At 49.0% G+C, this 6341-nt stretch overlaps 1 protein-coding gene across 1 annotated transcript in view; it reads left to right on the top strand.

Moving 5' to 3' along the window:
* The first annotated feature begins 3127 nt into the window (after nucleotides 1–3127).
* Nucleotides 3128–6341, top strand: part of PIKFYVE (phosphoinositide kinase, FYVE-type zinc finger containing) — a 97594-nt gene continuing 94380 nt past the window's right edge. The window contains 1 exon segment of the mRNA XM_030579913.1: nucleotides 3128–3210. The gene's annotated coding sequence lies outside the window, so the exon portion shown is untranslated.

Below are 6341 nucleotides of genomic sequence, written 5' to 3'. Positions count from 1 at the left end.
TAACTCATGCCACCACCCTCTTGGGCTTTGCATTGGCTGGGGAATTATTGGGCTGTAGGAATGCCTTGGCTGTGCCAACTCCCACCCTGGTTTGCCCCAATACAGATCCTATGGCAATAGCTCTTTCAAGAAGAGAGGCAGAGTCAGTGTGAATCTGCCAGGGAGGTCTCTGTGCCAGGGGCATTCCCCAGAAAGGCACTGGTGTAATGTGGCCACAGGGCACTGTTGAATGGGCATTTCCCAACCTTATTCTACTTGCATCTTTGGGCTGTCCTCTACAGTTGAAACAGTCTTTCGCTTGTGCACCAAACAGAGAATTAGTGTTGGTAAACTCCTTTGAGAATGTCATATAAAAGATGCTATAGTGCAAGATATTAAGAAAATAATATTTGATAAAAAATTATACTTTTCCTCCCAAAAAGTAAAGCCTTGCACCTGCACACATGATCTATTGAGTTCAAAGAGACTTCTGGTGCTTAAAGTTAAGTGGAGTAGCAGTATCCTTTGGTTGAAGGAATACACACACAATTGGTCAATTCAGTTCTCAGTTTAAGAGTATTTGTGGATTCCTCCTTCATGCTGACTTCTCACATGAGTGTGTCTTTCTATCATCTATGGTTGGCTAGGAGGCTCCATCCCATGCTGGAGAATGATGATCTGGCCTCACTCTTTCACACATTCATCATTTCTCAGTTGGATTACAACAATGCAGCTTACCTGAGCATGAAGCCTCAGCACATAGGAAAATCCAGCTGGTACAGAATGTTTGCAGCAAGTCTCCTCAGCTATACAGGCTACACTGAACACATAGGCCCTGTCCTCCACTCTCTTTGCTGACTTCCCATAGAATATTGAGAATCCAGTTCAAGGCTTTGGTGTTTATTTTCAAGGTACTCCTGGCCTGGGCCCAGAATATCTAAAAGACTGCCTAAAGCTCCAGGACAAAGACCGTGATTGAGGACTTCACTCCTCTGGCACAGGGGAATGCTCTACAACAGAGGTCGGCAACCTTTCAGAAGTGGTGTGCCGAGTCTTCATTTATTCACTCTGATTTAAGGTTTCGCGTGCCAGTAATACATTTTAACATTTTTAGAAGGTCTCTTTCTCTAAGTCTATAATATATAACTAAACTATTGTTGTATGTAAAGTAAATAAGGTTTTTAAAATGCTTAAGAAGCTTCATTCAAAATTAAATTAAAATGTAGAGCCCCTCAGAGCAGGGGCCAGGACCCGGGCAGTGTGAGTGCCACTGAAAATCAGCTGGTGTGCCGCCTTCAGCACGTGTGCCATAGGTTGCCTACCCCTGCTCTACAAAAACAGCAACGCTTGTCTGTGCAGTTTTCTCTGCAGGGTGGCCTGAGGCTGTGGAACGAACTCCCTCAGGAACCTCACAAACCACACCACTCCCCAGTGCAAAGTACATTTCTTTGACCTTCTCTAACATAAATGTATACTAAAAAAACCCCAACCAAACAAAACCCACAACTACTACTACTAACAAAAATACCTTACTGAGACAACTACCTGTACAAAATTCTCCCCCTGGGGCATGGAGGAAAGAATAAATATGTGACAGATGTTAGTCACATCATTTAAAGGAAAAGCGCTACAACTGGAAGGTGCTCAAATGCTGCAGTGGTCATTACAGTATAAGAACCTCTATAGAATAGAAGAGAAAAAGCAACTTGCAGGAAAAGGATCTTAATTTGCAAGAATTTAAACAAACACCATTGCCCCCCATGTCCCCAAAAAGAAAAAAGAAAGCATTCCAGTGCTGTTCAGTTTATGGTGTTTACACATTCTGTTGGCTTTGTCATTGGAGCTTATATGTCTGAAGAGAACTAATTTCTCTTGTTTAATTTAGAGGTTGTGGGTCTTGCACCATGTATAGTCATTTACACCTGTCCAAAGTAGATGAGGGGAGAATTGAGATTTGGTTGCATTTTGGCATCCACTATATATAGGTATTAATAACTATGCAAGACAGAAGACTGTCAGGTCCTGCATATGCTAGTAGTGGGATTTTGAAACAATGTCGAACTGTACTCTCATTGGAAACCATCAGAGTGTCAGTGTTGAATTTAATGAGAGCGGAGTCATGCCAAGGCTAAGCACCTTTGAAAATCCCATCCTCTGACTATGCTTGAAATATTAATCAAACATTTCATTGACATTTTGACTAGAAAAGGATGAATTATTTGCAATAATTTAATGGTTCTCCTTCCCCTCTCAGTTTTCAAACCAGGTGTAAAAGTGAATAGGTTTTCGGAGCACAGATGGAATCTAAATTGCAAGGATTTGAAACCCCTCCACTCAATCCTCCCTGCCCCCATGCTAGGTTACCACACTTTGCTAAAAGAGTTTGTAAAGGTGTGTGGATGTTTGCTTAATAAAATCTGCCTGGTGAAGTTCACAATACATTTAGAGAGCTATAGCCATGGACCCATGCATGGACCCTTATGTTTTGAATCCTATATGAAAGCTGTGTCAATTATGCTAGTGCTGGTGTAAGAGGAAACACTGCAGGCTGGAGGGCATAGCTCGATCACTCTTAACCTGTCACGGCCCAAATGCAGGATGTCACAAAGACCCAAAAGGAGACACCTCCAAAGTATACTCAAGCAGGAAAACTAAAATGCAGTGGGGTTCATTGCTCTCTGTGATCAGCCCTCTGCCCACCTCTGCTCCATTATGCTTCAGCCTGCTGCCAACGATCTGCAGCAACCCAAGTGCAGGGGGGAACTTATGAATGTGCATGCAAGGACAAGGCAGGTGTAGCTAGAGCCCAGGGCCGCCCAGAGGGAGGGCAAGTGAAGCAATTTGCCCCAGGCCCTGCAGCACCCCTACAAGATAAAGTATTCTATAGTATTAAAACTTTTTTTTATGGAAGGGGCCCCCAAAATTGTTTTGCCCCAGGCCCCCTGAATCCTCTGCGCTGCCTTGCTGCGGCCAACCTCAGCGAAGGACTTTTATCAGCCTCCAGCTCTGAGGTTGCAAGCTGGGCTGAACCCGGGTGGATTGCTCTGCAGCTCGATTGCTGCGGTCTCCCTGCTCGTCGCCCTCGGCTGTCGATTGGTTTGGCCTGGGGAGGCCGGTTGCTAGGAGGGGCGGCTCGGGACACAGGAAGCGGACGGAGGGTTCGTGGGGAAGACTCAAGAGGCGCCCCGGCCGGCATGAGAGGTGCTCCCCCCGGGGTGGCGGCGGCCTGAGGTAGCCGGGCTGCGGCAGCAGGGAGAAGGTACGGGGTAGCCGGTGGGGGGCGCCCGGCTCCGACAGGGCTGGCCCGGCCCCAGGTTCTGGGCTGGGGCGCCCCCCCCCCCGGAGTGCTGGTCCGGGGGAGGGGCAGGGAGGGCTGGCCCCAGGTTCTGGGCTGGGGCGCCCCCCGGAGTGCTGGTCCGGGGGAGGGGAGCGGAGGGCTGGCCCCAGGATCTGGGCTGGGGCGCCCCCCCCCCCGGAGTGCTGGTCCGGGAGAGGGGCAGGGAGGGCTGGCCCCAGGGTCTGGGCTGGGGCGCCCCCCCCCCCGGAGTGCTGGTCCGGGGGAGGGGCAGGGAGGGCTGGCCCCAGGGTCTGGGCTGGGGCGCCCTCCCCCCGGAGTGCTGGTCCGGGGGAGGGGCAGGGAGGGCTGGCCCCAGGTTCTGGGCGGGGGCGCCCCCCCCCGGAGTGCTGGTCTGGGCGGGGGCGCCCCCCCCCGGAGTGCTGGTCTGGGCGGGGGCGCCTCCCCCCGGAGTGCTGGTCCGGGGGCGGGGAGGGGGGAGGGCTGGCCCCAGGTTCTGGGCTGGGGCGCCCCCCCCCCGGAGTGCTGGTCCGGGAGAGGGGCAGGGAGGGCTGGCCCCAGGGTCTGGGCTGGGGCGCCCCCCCCCCCCGGAGTGCTGGTCCGGGGGCGGGGAGGGGGGAGGGCTGGCCCCAGGTTCTGGGCTGGAGCGCCCCCCCCGGAGTGCTGGTCTGGGCGGGGGCGCCCCCCCCCCCGGAGTGCTGGTCTGGGCGGGGGCGCCCCCCCCCCGGAGTGCTGGTCTGGGCGGGGGCGCCTCCCCCCGGAGTGCTGGCCCCAGGGTCTGGGCGGGGGCGCCCGCCCCCCGGAGTAGGCAGTGCTGACCCGGGTCTGGCTGGTGCTGTCGTGTCTTACGTCCTGTCCGCACGGAAAGCGCCTCCCCTGTGATCAAAGGCTTGATGGAGCCTTAGTGGCCCGTAAATCCCCCCGGGAGCTGGGGGAAGCCGGGATGCTTTTAAAGCTAGGGGGGACCCCCCCCAACACACACACGTGCGCACTGCTCAAATCCTGTGCAAGGACACAACGTGCAGGGACCCTGCTGGCATTGTGAGGGAAGATGGGCTGAGAGGCGGGTTCTGTTACTTCTGGAGTCCGACTATCTCCCCGGATTCTCTTTCCCCACTCCCCATAACGATGCACATGAGAACTTTTAGACTATTTTGTGTTCCTGTATTAAGCTTGAGGCTGAAGGGGACCCCTCTGCTTACAAGAAAACTGAGACCAAGAGGAAGTCTGTATAGCTCCTAAGTTTGTCTCTTTCACCAATAAAAGTTAGAATCATAGAATATCAGGGTTGGAAGGGACCTCAGGAGGTCTAGTCTGACCCCCTGCTCAAAGCAGGACCAATTCCCAACTAAATCATCCTAGCCAAGGTTTTGTCTAGCTGGGCCTTAAAAACCTCTAAGGAAGGAGATTCCATCACCTCCCTACCTAACCCATTCCAGTGCTTCATCTCCTAGTGACATTTTTTTTGCTAATATCCAACCTAGACCTCCCCCACTGCAACTTGAGCTAGTTACTCCTTGTTCTTTGTCTACCATCACTGAGAACTGTCTAGATCCATCCTCTTTGGAACCCCCTTTCAGGTAGTTGAACGCAACTATCAAATCTCCCCTCATTCTTCTCTTCTCCAAACTAAATAATCCCAGTTCCCTCAGCCTCTCCTCATAAATTGGGCTAATAAAAGATATTATCTCACTCCCACCTTGTCTCTCAAAAAACGTGCCTGTTATACAAACTGCATCTCACAATGCTCATTAAACCAAGTGATACAAATAAGCAGTGACTCCTGGCAGCAGGAGCTGAATTATGTGCCATATAAAACAGGGGAAGGGGAAAATGTTTACCTTTCCGTGACAAGGTTGTGATGGCAACTGATAGTGACTTCCAGGGGATATTCAAAAGTGATATTCTGTAACTAATCTTGAAGTGTTTGATGCGGTTTTAAGACTATTAAAATTGAGATTACTTTGCCTTTAAACCTGGAATACATTTAATAGATTACAAGTAATACCAGAATAGCAAGAAAGCAATTGGTTAAGTGCATGTATTGATCTGTTACACCATAATGTCTCTGAGCTGTTATAACCAATCATTTGGTATTGTCTGATCTGTATTATAGACAGTCACAATATTTACATGTTCATGCATTTTAAAAATGCAGGAAGATATAGGTAAGCCAGCTACTGCACTGCCTTAACACTGCATTTATTATAGATGAGGCATATGGACAAAATTTGACCATAGCTAAAGTCACTTTAGATGATCTTCCTGGTTCCACAGGGAAAGGCATGATCTGTTTTTTTTTCTAGTCGGTTGATTGGTATCATGTGCCTCTTGGCTGTTTAATTTCTGCACTAAGTACAAGTGAGCAACTATTTCCATCTGTTTCTTGAGGGTGTGGGGAGAGCAGAGAAGAATGTCTGATGACCTAGGAGAAGTGGAGTATTGTGCAGGAAAGGTCAATACATTTGCTTACCAGTCACTTCTGAAATGAAATAGAAGAGCTTTTATCATCACTTAACAGCAAATATCCTTTTTCTTTCCCTAGTCTTTTGATTAGTCACAGAATCCAACCATTGTTCTCATGGAGTAAAATATTTCTCCTGACAGATTTTGTATTGCCTAGTTATGAAGATAAATGATGTGGGTCCACTTACCTTGCCTAATTAAAACATGCAGGTGATGAGACAGGCTGACTTCTTTTTTTTTTTTTTTTTTTTTTTTTTTTTCTTAAGGCCTCTGATGGCCTTGTTCTGATAGCCTTAATTGTATAATGCCAACAAAACTATGTGTTTGTCTTTTATTGAAGTATAAAGAAGGAGAGAAAAGTCTGCATGTTTGAGATGAGGGAAGGGTTATTCCACTATAGAGGTAGCAGTTGCTGAGTTGGCTAACCCTCCAGATACACTTTTGATAGAAACCATCACATGAAGAGCTTAAATAAGTGATTATTAATGGAGGAATTATTACCTGCCCATTATCTAATTTGCTGTGGCATGCAGAACCAGAGAGAAAAGGGTTGAAATAGCCACTAAAAGTAATCCTTTTGAAAATGCTGTTTAAACCTGGA

The sequence above is a fragment of the Gopherus evgoodei genome, chromosome 11 (assembly GCF_007399415.2).
Source record: "Gopherus evgoodei ecotype Sinaloan lineage chromosome 11, rGopEvg1_v1.p, whole genome shotgun sequence".
NCBI lineage: Eukaryota > Metazoa > Chordata > Testudines > Testudinidae > Gopherus > Gopherus evgoodei.
The sequence above is the reverse complement of the archived record's forward strand: the minus strand, read 5'-3'. Positions and strand labels throughout refer to the sequence as shown.